Consider the following 17,004-nt stretch of genomic DNA (forward strand, 5'->3'; position numbering starts at 1 on the left):
AAAGTATTATAAAAATTCTTATACTTTCACATGTATCTCACCACAGCAAGATCATAGCTCTACATGCATTTCATGTGTGTGTAGAGCAGACTATCCTGAATTGGGCAATATAATTGCCCTGTTGGAGGAATACTCTGGGGCTGAGCAATTTACAGAAATATGTGGTGTGTGATTTACGAAAAGAAATGCCATTTTTTATTTAGTGATGAAAAATGACCTTTCTGCGCTCCATATCTGTGACACGAACTGATCTGACCTGACATGACCCGAGTTTGCGTGTTAGCCTGAGTGCGCCTATATGGTGTATGCACTCATAATGATTCTCAACTTTTTACCGCATTGCCATGAACAAAGTAAAGGCAACAAAGGTTGAATTGGATGCCATTCAGGAATTTGCTAGGATCTCAAAACCGGATTATTAACATGCTTTGCCATAGAGAAACACATGATGGCGTTGGATTATAAACATGCTTTGCCACAAAAACGTGGGGTAAGTCCAGCTATATGAAGTTATTATTTTGCTGTCATTTCGTCTGTTTTATAACCCAGAAGGATGTACTTGGTATCAAATGATAGCTCTGTGTCTCCTCTTTCATCTGACATGTGTGGCATCTATCCGATCACGGGTCCGCGAGTAATTCAAACGAGAGTAATGGGTGTGCAGCGTTGGTTTTGTGTACATGACGTTATTATATTGCAGTCACTTCTTCTGTTTTCATAAGCCAGAAGGATCGATATACATGGCACCAATGGATAGCCCCGAGTCTCCTCTTTCATCTGATATGCTTGCCATATCTATGCAATCACGGGTTCGCGAGAAATTCAAACGAGAGTAATGGGTGTGCAGGTGAACGCAGAGAAGTATAGACTGTAAATATGATGCAATTTGATTTAATTTCATGATTTTTTTACATTTTCATACTTTAACGTACAGACAAGTGCGTGATCTCGTTGGAAAGCCCCACTTCTCTTCTGTCACGCAATAAAGGTTTCATCTCACTGCGATTAACAGTTGCGGAGCAATGTAACAGAGAAGAGAGGGTGTGTTTTTTGACTCACTTTGCGTCAATCGGGTTCTAAGGGTTAATGGGTTCATGGCAGGACAGGCTGAGATTGTCCTGACAGACAAATGAAGCTGCTGACAAATTAACAGCTGGTTCAACATCAGCTGCGCTCACGAGCCAACAGCCCTGACCAATAAAGTGACACGCCTCAGACCACAACAGCTGAAGCAACCTAAGGAGCCTCCAGTCCTACTCCATGTTATGGCCTAGCATCTTCAGGATGGTCTGGGAAACACAAGCAAAGCTAGTGCTGCAGAACAAGGCGGCAAACCATGGCAGGCACTGTGACGCAACTGTGCCCACGGGCACCCAGGTCCAGGCCGGATCATTTCTCGATTCCACCTCATCTTTCTCTCCCACTCACTTCCTGTCAGTCTCTCACAATCCTATCAAAATAAAGGCAAAAAAGCCCCTTAATATATAAATACAATAAAATAATATATATATATTTATATATATAAATAAAAGGCAACCCATGAGTTATCTCTGCACACTGAAAGAGTTCAGCTTGAATCTGCATTTGTATTTATAGGCTGACAGTGATTAATGTGATCTTTCATTGGCCGTTAAACATCTTCCCCCGTGTTTTGTGCGAGGCGGTGTCTGGGTTGACTCATCAGAGGCGGCGAAGCCGATCCGCGTGGGATCACATCGCGCCCGTTATTCCCGACTGGCTGGCTAGATCACAGGCGTTTAATTCTTTTCTCCTTTGAGCCGCGCCACACCGCACGGTGAGAAGATCACAAGACGGGTCGCTCTGACATGTCTGAATGAGAGCGTGTGACTCAGAAGCATCACGCCACGCCCCACGCTGCTCTGCCCAGCGCTCCCTCTCGTCTTCACCTCTCTCTCTCTCTCCTTTCTTCTCCACCTCCGCCTGCCGTCGTCCTGACGCCTCCCAGCTCACCAGCGCACGCCCAATGCCTTCGGCATCAAAGCTGACCGACGGGGTTTCCTCCGCAGGCTCCTGACCAGCCGTGTTCCACATGGGTACACTCGAGCTCAGAGCAAGATCAGGGATTATTTGTTCTCTTCCTCTCTTATGGTCCATCAGTCTCTCTCTCCCTCTCGCTCAACCCCCTCTCAATCTCTTCTTTTCCCTTTCAGATCTCACTCGCTTTCTCAACTTCTCCCTCTCCCTTGATCTCTCTCTCTCTCTCTCCCTCTTCCTTTCCCTCGATCTCTCCCTTTCTCTCTCACTCTCTCCCACCCTGTCCTGTAAAGGTGCCAGTTGGCCCCGAGGGGAAACTGAGTAACATGCTGTGGCCTGACAGTATGCAGGCCCAGACACACACAGTATACAAAAGCAGATACACACCCACACACACGTGCGCGCGCATGCACACCCACACACCAAATCTTAAAGCCAGAGATGTGACATGCACATAGTCACATTCGTTCGCTAGCTCTTACACACACACACACACACAGACACAGAGAGAGAGAGAGAGAGAGAGAGAGAGAGAGAGAGAGAGAGAGAGAGAGAGAGAGAGAGAGAGAGAAAGAGAAGAAAGAAAAGAAAGAAAGAAAGAAAGAAAAGAAAGAAAGAAAGAAAAGAGAAAGAAAGAAGAAATGTTGAGAAATAAAACAGCATGTTGGCCTGTTTAAACCTTGTTGGCCTGTTTAAGCCTTGTTGGCCTGCCTGACAATGGTCGTTTTCACAGCAGGGCCTGGGGAGGTCTGTTCATTGCATTGCACATTCTCTGAGGATCAAAGACATGAGACAGACAGACAGACAGACAGACAGACAGACAGACAGAATCTGTCAGCAAGAACCAAACAGTTGTCCTACACGCCATCAGATCGGAAAGTGGAAAACACTCTCAAAGGGAATGTGAATGCACACACACACACACACAGTACTCCACACTGACTGATTAGAGTTGAGCATGTACAGAGCCTGCTAATACATGGCCTGTAAGGAGAGCTGGCTTGTAACGCACAATCACAAATCTCCCCCTATGGTCTGAGATGACAGGCAGAGGACTCCACTCTGACCCCTGTGCTTTGGAGCACTTGTCTGAGCACTTTTCCCTGCCCAGCCTGCAGGAACATAACGGCTTTATGAAACACACGAAAGAACGAAAGAAACACACAGACCAAAAAAAAAAAAAAAAAAAAAAAAAACACTCTTTTCATGGCGTCTAGTATCCTCAGCAGGGGGGCAGATGTTTAAATATATCTGCTCGGCCCGAACATTTGTTTCGTTCAGTCAGATGCCACTGTTTTTCTTACAAAAGAGATTACAAACTCACTGTGCCTCCTGTTCAGGTCGGGGCTTTGTTCATTTGATATGACGCATCTGTGAGGCGGTGGTGGAGTTGCTGTGGTGGAGTTGCTGTGGTGGAGTTGCTGTGGTGGAGCTGGGAGTTGCTGTGGTGGGCTGGGAGTCTCCCCGTGTCTGCCCTGTGTGCCCAGTGCTGGGCTTGAGACCTCATGAGCCCTCCACTTCTCTCTAGACCTTCCTCTCATCTCCTTCACCCTTTCCACTTCTCTCTCTGCCTCTCCCTAGTCCTTCCTCTCATCTCTTCATCTCTCTGCGGTTGACTAACTCACAGAGCGGCTGATCTCTGGGGAGACTACAGATAACATGCCCAATTACCACCTCAGACACAGCGTACAGCCACACACACACACACACACACACACACCAAACAAGGTCAACAACCCTGTGCTTCCAAACAGGGCCAAATGAGCCCAAATTGTTGCCATACACAAGCCAGCACAACAGCGTGCTCCAAAGGTCAAACAAGGCTACGGATAATTGAATAACGCATTACATACATAAACAGGGTTACAAACATGGCAGGCAGAGACTCGCAAACAACAAGCAGATCTACCAGCACAGGAACTACCAACCAAAAACAACACATAAGACTGTGCCATGGCTGCAGCTGAAAGATATCCAGAACAGGTGAAGGCCCTATACAGTCAATCTCACACACACACACACACGCGCACACACACGCACTCTTCTTTGGAGTCGCCTTTGCCCTGATGACCTTGCTGAGAGCAAACAGATGCAAAACCTCAGGCTTGGGCCCCACCCTCACACACCCCCATAGAGACTTGGGCTCCCAGCAGGGTCTGTGCGTGTGTGTTTGTGGACTTTCACAACAAAAGAATCTCAAAATATTTTTTTTTTTAAAGGTTGAAAAGAAAAAAGGGAACTTGTGATGAAATACAGACACTCAAATGTGAGCAGAGTGATTCCACACACACACACACACACACAAACAGACACACACACAAACACACTGCTGCCTTTTCTCCTCAGTGATGGCCGTCTGAGCCCTCCACTGATTTAAGTCATTTTCAATCTCCAGCTCTTTGTTCTCCCAACTGGCTGACAGTTCACAGAACAATGTCCTTTTGTGTGTGTGTGTGTGTGTGTGTGTGTGTGAGAGTGTGTGTGAGTGAGAGAGAGAGAGAGAGAAAGAGAAAGAAGAGAGAGAGGGAGCATGTGTGCATTAATGTACAGAATAGGGAAAGGGAGAGAGAGAGAGATAGATAGAGAGAAAGTGCAAGAAGGAGAGAAAGAGATAGAGAGAGAGCAAGCGAGAGAGTGAGAGAGACACAGTGCCTGTATGGATGTGGAGGAGCAGCCTAAAGCCTAAACACACAGAGTAATGGGTAATGTACTGTACGGGGAGGAAAGGGAGGAGGAGAGGAGGTAAACATGGCAGATTATCATCGCTGTCAGGGAAGAGCAGCAACAGCTGCACAACTTCCACAGTCTACTATCCTGTCCACCCAATCCAGCTCCCCATTCCATCTCAAGCCCGTCCACTCCCAATCTACCCCTCTCTCCATCATTCCAGAACTCTCTCGCTCCCCGAGAGAGCCCCTCACACTCCTCTCAAATCCCGCTGTTCCCACAGAGCGCCAAGCACAGTGCAGCCAGTCCTTATGTTCCAAAAACACAGGCACCTCAAACGGCTGAAACACACACACACACACACACACACACACACACACACACCTGCAGGTACTCACAGGCATGGTTGAATGCACACTCACACACAACATTCACTCAAAAGTACACACACAACCCTGAACCCACTGAATTCATTCACAAACCTCCCTCTCTCTCACCCACACACAGTGGAGAAGTTTAGCGTGCACACACACACCTCTCCCCCATGGTGCGTGACAAGCACAGACAGGATGCTCTCTCCGCCTACCGAACAGTCGCCTCCATCCACTAAAAATAGGCGAGACATTGTTCTGGTCGTGTGTGTGTGTGTGTGTGTGTGAACACACACTCCAAACAGCCGCCGGAGGCCATCCCCCTCATCTTCACACAAAGACGAGCACAGAAACTTCTAGAGTGGCTGGAAGCGCTGATAGCAGAAGCTTTATTAACTACACCCCCCCCCCCCCAGCTTTGCTCCTACCCCGCCCATCTCATCCAAAACACCCTCGGGCCAATGGGAGCTTTTGTGTAACTCTGCTAGAGCTATCTAAGCACACTGTAGTGTGTGTGTGTATAAGAGAGAGACAGGGAGACACTGGGGGTAGGACATCTAAGAGGACAGGTATGGATAGAGCACCATTTCGACCCCCGTCACACACACACACACAGAGACACACAGACACGTCACATACGCACAGACACACGCCTGGGGAGAACCACAGCAGGACAAAAACACACAGAGGACAGACGACACAGCAGGCAGATGAAGATGAGTGGAGTTAGAGTGGAGTTGGAGGGGGGGGGGACAAAAGTGAGACAGGGAGGTAGAAAGCAGGGAGGTCATCTCTGAAAGAATGACAATGATGGCTGCTAATCCTTACTACAACCCACTGTACTAGGCCAACAGTACTGTAGCCTAGGCGCCCCCGACCGGCTACTGGCTGAGTGGCTGGGTAATGGGTTGTGGGTTGTGGAACTTCCAAAACCACAATCTGGGACTAAATAAAGACCTGGTTAGGGCTGAAACGATTACGAGTAATTCGATTACAAAAAACGGTCGAGGCAACTTCTCTGCCTCAAGGCTTAGTTTAATTCCCATCACCTGCATTATGTGGCCTGCTCAACTCAGGGATTAAGAATTAAGTTGGTACGATTACTGAGAGCCAAGAAACCGTCCGTAACAGGCAGAGAATGTCCAACGTTTTGGAATCATTTCAAACTTAGAAAGACAAGGTGCAATGTGTCCACTGCAAAGCAGAACTGGCGTACCACAACAGCACGTCAACGATGACTCAATATCTGAGCCGCAGTGTTGGTTAGTCCAGTCACTAAATCGAGTCCGAGTCCAGTCTCAAGTAATTTTTTTTAAATCCCAGTGAAGTCCGAACTGAGTCCCAATTGATCCCGAGTAGAGTCCCTACTGGTCTCAAGTTGAGTCCGAGTTGAGTCCCTACTGGTCTCGAGTCGAGTCCAACACACACACAAAAAAAAAAACAGCAACTTTGAACAGAAAATTAAATTATTTACAATTTATAGAAAATTAAAGCTTAATGGCATAGACCACATTCCACCTGTGAGCTAAACTATTACACTTCTCTTTAATGTCATTACATTGGTGGTAGATGTTAATTTCTATGATTTTTGTGAGCACTACACAAATCACAGTTGCAGACAACATAAGCTAACTGGAAAGTCAGCTAGAAGGGGAGTTCTCCAGATGTAAATGGCAAATGCTAATAGGTTGCATCAAATGTCAACCCAACAGTAGGACTTAATTTCAGGGACGTGGTAGGAGAGATACAAGACAGCAGATCAACTTAACATTAGCCTACTTTTATTACTTGATACCAAACCTGGAAAGGAACGAACAGGTTTATCCGACTGCTGTTCCGAAGTTCACTCTCGTGGAAAGTTTTTCTTTTATTTTAGGCTATTACTGATCATGTGAAGATTATGCGGTGTCGCTCATAATCTAGCACAGTGGTGCACCTGGTGTTCACTAGACATGTACTGTGTGGTTGTTTAAAATGCTAACTAATGCCATCAGCAGACGGTAGCGTTGTGAACTTTAAAACACCACTGGTCGGAGTCACTCTCTCTCTTTCTCTCTCTCTCTCAGCTGCATTGTACTGCATAGTAGCCTACTGTACTTTACTGCAGAAATGCAGTATTTTGGACATGAAAACACTACTGCACTGTACAGTAGCACAGTAGAACTGCTGTTAATTTGTGTAAGGGAGGTTATTTGGTAGTATAGTAAATGCCGCAGGTGCACAACAATTTAACAATTTAACGGTTTAACAATGTAACAACATATATAACAGATATATTAATTTACTTTGAAGTGTCTAGGGCTAGTTTACAGCATGACATTTGTTGTGCATATCAATAAATTGCACTTATCTGATAAATCAATGAAATAATCATAGAATACTTGGTTCCAAAAAGAAGCAGATAGCTGTAGCCCTAGACCCAGTGTCCTCCTGGAGAGGGGAAGAAATAGAACATCGCACTAGCAGCTGAGCCAAGGGATACAGTCACAGCTCCTCCCTCACAGTTGCTGTCTGTGTGCTGTGAGTAGGAGCTGTGGATGGACAGATCGGACGAGTGTGGCGGAGCGGAGGGAGAGAAATGAGGTGAACGACTGAACAAGAGTTTGGACTGCATGGCGTCTGGGGTGCGGGTGGTCTGGCTCTGTCTGTGTGTACTCTCGCCTGTGGATGGCTGAGTGTAAGCCTCAACCGCGCACACACACACACACACACACACACACACACACACACACACACACACACACACACACACACACACACACACCTTGATCACAGGAACCTGCTCCAGACACACATTGCAGCGAAGACAAATTCAGGGAAAACAAGGTGTGTCAAGGAACTGCTCAACAATTGAGTACACACAACACACACACACACACACACACACACACACACACACACACACACACACACACACACACACACACACACACACACACACACACACACACTTAGCATAGATCAACCAAAGCAGCTCTAACAGCTATTTAGGACTAGGATTTAGATTCCACAGGGAAATATTTTTTCCTGAATAAACACAGACAGATAAAAAGAGCATCAAGCCCTGCTGCTCAATGATCTGAAAAAATGGCCTGGACTAGAAAGACAATAAGCAGATTCAACTATCGAGTGTCAATGACTCAGCACAGTACCCCAAGTCATCATGCATGAATGAATGCATTTCTAACACGCCATTCAATTACAATCAAACTGTCCACCAAGTGAGATTGCCATGCAGTTTTGGTTACCACTGGACTGTGTGGCCATACGTGCACATGCATGTGTGTGTCTGTCTCTGAGTTAGTGTGTGTGTGTGTGTGTGTAACATCATGGCCACATTGTGCACATGTGAGAGTGAGAGTGTGTAGACCCTTTTTGACATGCGTCTAGAATTGCCTCCGCGGGTGTCGGAATGACGCGCTGGACAGGCCTCTCATAGCTGGAATTCTGCACTGGGCCAGGATGGACTTCACAAGAGGGTGGCGGGGAGCATGAGTGACCCCCTGTAACCTCCCCCACCCACTCAGATCTTTCCATCCCAGCATGCACTTCTCCTGAACCTCATCAATTCCTTCTTCAAGACTCGTATATCCCAACAGAAGTGAAGATGACTCAGATTAGAGCTGCCATAATTAATCAATTATCTAATTAGTCGACAATGACTAAATTAATCGTCCATTATTTTGGTTATCCAAAATCCAAACATTTGAAAATGTTTTCATTATTTAAGGAAAATACCACAAAATCTGATTGCAGCTTCTTAAACTTGAATATTTTCAGATTTTCTTACTCCTCTATTAGGAGGGGATCACACTGACCAGTGGTAAGCAGCAGGTTTTCCATTTTTTTTGCTATGGTTCGGCAAAGGCTGGCACCCTGTTATATCCAGTGATTGCCGCCTTACAGTAGGCCCTATTCTAAATATCACTCACTGGCGTGTGGACAAAGCAAGCATTTGGGGACATAATATTGGGCTTTATGTGGGAAACACTGGAAGGCATTTCTTCACCATTTTCTGCCATTTTATCCATCAAACAACTAATCGATTAACTGATCCAGATTAGTTGACTATGAAACTAATCATAAGTTGCAGCTCTAGTTCAGATGATCTCGGAGATGATGGCTGTTGAACATTGTCTTGATATGAGCCCAACATCAGTGCAGAGAGTGGCAGTCACACAGACATAAGTGTATGCTGCAGCCACATGATTTCCCTCAAGGCAAGGTGCTTGTAAGAGGGAGATGGTGTGAGAGAGAATTTGTGTGTGTGTGTGTGTGTCCTCCACACTAGAGGTCTTTTACTGGGCGTGCCTCAGGAGGACCCCTGCTCAGTTATAGCCACGGCTATGGGTCATTTAAAATATACACACAAAATGTATTTTAACCTTTTGCGCACACAGTGATGAAGGCTAGCTGAGAAGGAGAAAGACAAAAGGGAGAGGAGAGGAGAAGAGAAGAAAAGAGAAGAGCTCAAGGTCAGGTGAACAGATTGGATGGTAATCTGCCTGATTCACCACGGGGGACTGCAGGAGGGCGCGGCTGCTCAATCACCAGCCACACACAGACACACACACACACACACAATTATAGCAGTGCAGTTCAGGGGTTAGATGAAAGGTATAGATTACAGGACAATAAAAAGACATCAAAAAGAAGGAATATCAGGTAGAACGTCAGGGGGTTTTCTCAAACCTCTATTTGCCCCGGAAATCGTTAAAAGCCCCGATGTCATCGAGGATATCTCATTCATCTAATCGCAACCAGAGGAGGCAAGACCGAGGAGAGAGGAGGGAGGTGGAAGGCCCGATACACAAGGGAATAAGAGTATCCTATGCGGAAGCGTTTTCAGTCGGAATTGTGCGATCATTGGTCCGAGCTGCCAAGGTAAAAGGTTCCCTCCCACGGCTGTCAACTTTCGGTTTCAAACAAGTTCGTAGGGATTTATATGCGTCAATAAACTAGTATAGACCAATAAGGTTCATCTAGCCTAAGAGGTGATGCACCGCATCATCAGTAATTGACGTCTCTTAAAAGTGATGCTTGAGTGAGCAGGACATCTCAGCTCGCATATCGGTCTCTCCTTCATCCCTCCAGCCTCCTCGTTCCATCGTTCCTTCCTCGTTTCCTTCACACAATTAATTAGAGGGAGGGGCTAGGACCGGAGGGAGGAAGGAAGGAAGGAAGGAAGGAAGGAAGGAAGGAAGGAAGGAAGGAGAGACAAAAAGACAGATGAGGAAACCCCCAGGAGTGCTCAATAGCTGTTTTCAGACATGTCCTCCACAATATATGCGGATCTCAAAAAGGATTTGACAAACGGATGTCCGACCCTTCGGGTGATTCAGATATGATGCTTACATGCGGACATTATGTGTGAACGACACTGACGCACATGAACAGAATCTCCGCGTGGTTGAACAGGTTGAACGTGGTTTAACACGCACATGAACAAAATCTCTGCATGTTCTTTGCTTCGTTCAGACACGCGCTCATTTCCATAACGTCTGTCGGAAATATTAGGAGGGGAGTAGTGTAAGAGCCGACTAAGTTCGGAGTTCCAAATGTCGGGATATGTTCAGATATATGGCCCAACCGCTTGATATCCGCAGAAAATGCGGACTTACACCTAGGTCTGAAATCAACTAATGAAATGGGAAAAAAAACAAAAAAAAAAAAAAACATCAACTTCCCAAAAACACAATCCTTGGAACAGGTTTCTAAACCATTTAATGCCCCTCAACAACACGAGGAGAGACTGATTCATCTAACACCTATGTGTGGTGTTTTATACGGGCAACAATAAAACCCCTTCACGCATCACCATTAACAGCCACACACGTGCACGCACACGCAAACACACACACACAAAGGTGAGGACAAACACACACTATCTGCAGCCTCAGCTAAAAAGAGTGCAGCCTACTGGTGGATGTGACAAACCCAAGGCATGGAGCTGGAGAATCCCGCTGACCACAGAACAAAGAGGCCACTCCCCTCAGAAGATCAGAGCAGTATGTGTGTGTGTGTGTTTGGGGGTTGTTGGGTTGGTGGGCGGCACCTCCAGAGGCTGCTTTTAATGAAGGCGAAGCCCCCCCCGCGGGAAGACAGATTGATAGCTTGTCGATATATCTGCCTCGGGCCAGAACACAGTCTCTCTCTCTGTTAAAGGCGAAATCAGATGATTATTCACCACACACACTGACACTCACACCTTGTCTTACCACCCCATGCTGACACCATCTGTGGAAGTGAGAGGGAGGGAGGTAGACAGGCGAACAAGGAGAGAAGAGCAAGACGAGAGGGAGTCTCAAGGCTGCTCGTCATACCACTCCCAGTCTTCTGAAGTCCAGGCCAAAAAACACAAACATACATCTCTCTAGCGCGCACACACACACACACACAGCTGTCTACTTCTGTGTTGTGGTAAGAGTGGCGAAGTGTGTGTGTGCGCTTAGCTCGCCAAGCCCAAGCTGTGGGCCCCGACGTGTCACTTCCTGTGCTCCACGTCACGTAGCTGCGTGGCTCGGTGGCCGTCCTGCACCACTGCGGAGGACTTTCACTGAGGAAGTAGGAAGCCAGCGCTCCACATCACACGGAGACGTAAACAAACAAAACAATGAGGAGCTACACACAAACACAAACGGCTTCAGCCTTAAGCACATGTGCAGTAACACACAGTGTAAGCGTTCACTGCTAAATTATTTATAATGCTTTGTCTGAGGACAAGAAAGACTCCACACCCACCCTCAAAAAGGACAACGATACATCAATAAACAATGTCTCTGGCATTCATAAATGTAACATTACATGTGCATGTGTTTGTGGAGGTGAACTGGGACACTGTAATCAGCTTTCACTAGAAATGTCCTTTTGAGAGTGGGGGTGGTGATCATTGATGTGGTTTTACCGTAACTGGAGTGCTTGTGATGAGTACTGTGGTTTGAAAATCAACAAGGGCATTTACTGAGGCCATAAACATAAACAGACTCTCTGGACTGATAGACAAAGACGTTTCCTTTAATTGTGGCAGATAGAGCAACAAAGATTTGGTACATCGAGAATTGAAAAGCGGGACAATGAAAAAATGCAGCGCGAAAAGGAAAGCAGAACAGCGCTACAGGGGAGAGAGGAGAACAGCACACTGGTGTGGGTTCTACTTCAGGGGAGAGAGGAGAACTCCGCACTGGTGTGGGTTCTACATCAGGGGAGAGAGGAGAACTCCGCACTGGTGTGGGTTCTACTTCAGGGGAGAGAGGAGAACAGCACACTGGTGTGGGTTCTACTTCAGGGGAGAGAGGAGAACAGCACACTGGTGTGGGTTCTACTTCAGGGGAGAGAGGAGAACAGTACACTGGTGTGGGTTCTACATCAACTCTGGCTGCTGTACCCAATCATGACATGAACCATAACAGACATGACCCAGGCCTGCACAACCTCCAACCCCTTAGAAAGCTGCCGTTGCTGGCATTACCCATCTCAGCCTGGCCCACACCCAGAGCAGTGGCCAACTCCACAGTGGCTCTGCCCTCCCGGTTTATCGAAGGACATGAAGGCCGTTGCCAAGTTGCAGTCATGGTAAAATCACAAATATGACTCGTCACTCACACTCTCTCTCTCTCTTTTCAGACACACACATGCTCTATCACACACACACACTCCATCACACACACACAGGTTATCTTCACTGATGTGAGACAGAACAAGCTGCACTATCAGTTCTCCAGCACCCACTTCAACAGTCCGTCTTCACTGCCAGCCACTTTACTGGAAAGTTCGCCCCATGCACGATTGACCTACCACCTCTGTCAGGCTTGTCACGCCACCCTCTCCTAAGCGAATCAGCTGAACATTTTGACATGGCCCAACAAACGCCATGATCCTGCTGCTTATGAGAGGACGAGACACATAGGACATCAGGCAGTCAGCTCTGCCTGGTTTCATTTTGTATTACTCAGATTCCTTTAGTTAAAATAGAAACGCTGATTTAAAAGAGAATAAGAAGCCATCTATTCTGATAACAACCATGCACTCAGTGCTGCAGCATCCAAATGAGAGAAATGTTGCCATCATAAATCAGTGGCTTGTTTTCCAGCATGGGCTGCCTGGCACTGCGTTGGATCAAGATAAGAGACTTGAAAGAGGATCACTGGCAAACCCGCCGCCTGGGAACTCTGCACAGAACATGCCATGTCATCCCAGTAGCACTCCTGACCTGACTCAACTTATACTTCTTTTAGAGAGAGAGAGAGAGAGAGAGAGAGAGAGAGAGAGAGAGAGAGAGAGAGAGAGAGAGAGAGAGAGAGAGAGAGAGAGAGAGAGAGAGAGAGAGAGAGAGAGAGAGAGAGAGAGAGAGAGAGAGAGAGAGAGAGAGAGAGAGAGAGAGAGAGAGAGAGAGAGAGAGAGAGAGAGAGAGAGAGAGATTCCTGAGGGGCACCACATGAGAATGGTGAGCCTCCCCACATGGTGGAGAGTTTCTATGACCAGCTCACTGCACATCAATAGATATGAGGGTGAAAGGCATATGAATTTACCCCCACACACACACCGACGGAGAAGACACCACTTCAAGGCACCACACCACTGCCAGTGCCAACCCCAATGGCATAGTGAACCGCAATAGAGTGCGAGTGTGCACACTTTCATACACAAAGAATTCGTGTTGTATTTCAGAAAACCCCTAGTTATCTGAGCAGGGACAAACTCCCAGGACGGGGAGGCAAACTCGAGCCAAACTACAGCTGTGACACACACACACACACACACACATCCAAACACACACACACACACACACACACACATCCAAACATGCACACACACACACAGGGAGGGGAGCAGTGAAAAGAAAGCGGTGGTCACACACAGGGTCCCATTTCACACAGATGTAATCTCCAACTAATCACATTTCCAGAGGCTACAGTGCTTCAGTGCACCAATAGGGGAGACGGATGGGCCCACGACTCTCCCAGACATTGAACTGACATTTTACAGGGAGACAATCAAACAGACAGACAGACAGACAGACAGACAGACAGACAGAGACAGAGATAAGTGGATGGTGTGATAGGGTAAAATAGAGAGCAACAGAAAGAGAGAAGAGGTCTGGGCAGGGAGCAGGCCCAGTCTTTAACCTAATCAGACATCTCAGATATCATCAAACAATGCTGACTGAGATCAGATCATTGACTGAAGATAGAGAGAATGCGGATGAATCACCGTTCAGACTTCTTTAAAAAAACAGCCAGCCATCACATCGTCCACTTCAAAACAAAGTGAAACAGGTCTCCTGGGACCAACCAGTTAACCGCAGTCAATCTGAGCTCCTGCACTGACTTTGACAGACTGCCCAGTGCATGAGGGGATTACCACCATGCCAGATGTTCACATTTGGTATTTGTAAACAAATCTGGACACATGTAAAAACAAAGCATGTCATTTCAGAGACATGAATTGTATACCTGATCATCAGTCCAGAATGAATAATCTAAGCAAGAACTTCATGAAAGAAAAAGCTCTCTCTTCAGATCAAAAGCAGCGACCAAACAAAACAAAGACAGACATCAAACATCAGTATACTAATAGCAGTGGTTTTGAGCTTTCTTTGGTAAATAAATTCTCAGCGTGCCAGCGAAACGCATTTGACTTTCAGCGTTCCTGCCGCTTTGTCACAAACATGAATTAACTGTTAATAACAGGCATTCAGACTACTACACATAAGTATGAGGCAAGTTAAGGCAAAAAGTGGCGTGTTGCACTTTGCTAAATCATAAGCCTACAACTAGCATAACAATGGGGTACAAAAACAACTATCTTTTGTGAAAGGACATATTTTACCGGAGTCAAAAACACGTTCAGTCCTTATCTAGACGGATAAAAACAAATCTGAGCAAAGCAGATGCTCATCACAGATACATCTCTTGTGAGTGCAACCTAATCTGAAACCACTTCAACAATTTGTATTTCCAGTAGCCTACCCATTCACTTGATGAGCGTACACCCAAGAAACCTGTGTAAATCAGGTCACCAGATCCACAGCAACCATGCCTGTTATAGGTTGGAAGTTCAGATCTATAGGTTAAAGCTCAAAAAGTATTGTCTTTCACAAATAAGACCATTCCCTACCCCATATACAAAAAAAAATACTCTCATGAATCATGATACTTTGGTACATGAGGCGAGAAGGAACACTTTTGAGGAGAAGTTTGAGTCATTACAGGCTGTAAATGTTTGTCATAAACCCCACACCCTAATGTTACATACAGTCGCTACAAAGTTAACAGAAAATTGCTCATGTTACTAGCCTACATGTAACAAACCAAGACGCAAGCAACTGCCTGGAACACGTAAGAACCATCCTTAGCTTTACAATTGATACATTCTCTGTCCATATAAACCACAAGATTCGAGGTCACTTATGCTTGAGAAACTAACGTTACATTCAAACTCAAGCAGGATAGGAGGCATTAACGTTGGCCATGTAATGAGATTGGTTGGTGGACACGTTTTGAGCCTCGCCATTCAGTGGTATTGACAATGTTCCAAGTCGTGTCACTCTGCGCTACCAGATTACATGTAATTTAGGATCACTGATTTGCAACATTCACATGCAATACTAAACGTTACATTGTCACCAAAAGTTGACGTAAACAACTTCCAACAACCAATAACTCAATGGTATTACTTTTATACCACAAAAAGTTACATACTGCACACGGAACTTTGAAACTCGTTTGGTCAACGTTAGTTAAACTGGCTGTTTATTTTCTCATTGTGAGCACGTACGGCCTCGTTCGCTAGTAGATACTAGTCCAGCTAGAATAGTCAGACTTTACAAAAGAGCCTGAAAGCTAACTACTGCTGATAACGTTAACGATAACTTTTGCATCGTCTTGGACGGTGAAGTAATGTTATTCTTTGATGAAGGCGTAGCAAAACAGGTTTGATATGCTGCAAGGGTTAACGATCGTTAGACAATTTTGCAACGGCTAAATGGAAAATCGGCTATGAGTCCCATAAAAAAAATAATCTTTCTCCGTTTAGTTCTAACTTCAGTGATGAGGCTTGGCTCGTGTGGACCCCAACGTACTGTCCGTGACACTCCCCGGATCTGGGCGGGATGTTCAGGGCTAGCAGCAGTCCTACTCTAAACACATCCACAGCCCATAATCCAGAACAATGTAAGAAGCGATTTAATTAAACGATGGCAAACAGTCAACTGTGACCATGCATAAGAAGGACAGCCGAGACAAAGACTTAAACGGAAAAGTGATACAACTGGATTGATACGGCTCAGCTAGCATGCAAAGTTGTACCAACGTTGGCTAGTGTAACGTTATTCGATGCCGAGTTGTCCGAACGTAACAATTACCATCACAGTATAACGTTAGCTGCTACTCTTCACCACACTAGCGTTACAATTAAATCAGCTGCTAACAGTTTATGACCCAACGGTAATTATCTTAAACAAGGCTCAATATAAACATATAGGGGCTAACAGTGACGTTAGCTAATCTCCAACTAAGAACATGACTAATGTTAGCCAGCTCAAGGCTACTAAGCTAACGTTAGCATTCCCAACTGTGTCCTGTTTGAAAAACCTGCAGCAGCATCCAAGCGTGCTGCCTACGTTAATGTCAAACAAGACAAATCAAAACAACTGATTTGAACGAACCTCTGGGGTTTCTTTCAGTTGTTCCCTTTTCGATATTATGCGCGTCGTTTTATGCAACCCACACTCAGAGGACAGCAACGTTTTGCTCCAAGAAGAGCATTCCGTTCAGCAACAGCCGTGCGGTGTTTTCAATGAGAGTTGAGCGGGTACAAGGAGGGGAGGAGCCTGGACCGTATCCCACCCTCGCTGTGGAAGCCTGTGCATCTCAAAGGTGATTGTTTGCTCGTCCATCGCGTGCACTGATACTGCGCTCCAACTTAAGAACAAGGGCATGATAGATGTCTGGACATGGTTGAATGCCAACAA

General features: G+C 46.1%; 1 protein-coding gene across 2 annotated transcripts in view; it reads right to left on the reverse strand.

Moving 5' to 3' along the window:
• ralgps2 (Ral GEF with PH domain and SH3 binding motif 2) overlaps positions 1-16,892 on the reverse strand; it is a 117,754-nt gene extending 100,862 nt beyond the window's left edge. Inside the window, exon 1 of one of the 2 annotated variants that reach the window (XM_048253471.1) lies at positions 16,699-16,892. The gene's annotated coding sequence lies outside the window, so the exon portion shown is untranslated. Of the gene's footprint in view, positions 1-3,319; positions 3,408-16,698 lie in introns of those variants that run through there. The other variant, XM_048253472.1, reaches the window with a different exon arrangement.
• Between the last annotated feature and the right edge of the window lie 112 nt (positions 16,893-17,004).

Source organism: Alosa alosa, chromosome 9, assembly GCF_017589495.1.
Source record: "Alosa alosa isolate M-15738 ecotype Scorff River chromosome 9, AALO_Geno_1.1, whole genome shotgun sequence".
NCBI lineage: Eukaryota > Metazoa > Chordata > Actinopteri > Clupeiformes > Clupeidae > Alosa > Alosa alosa.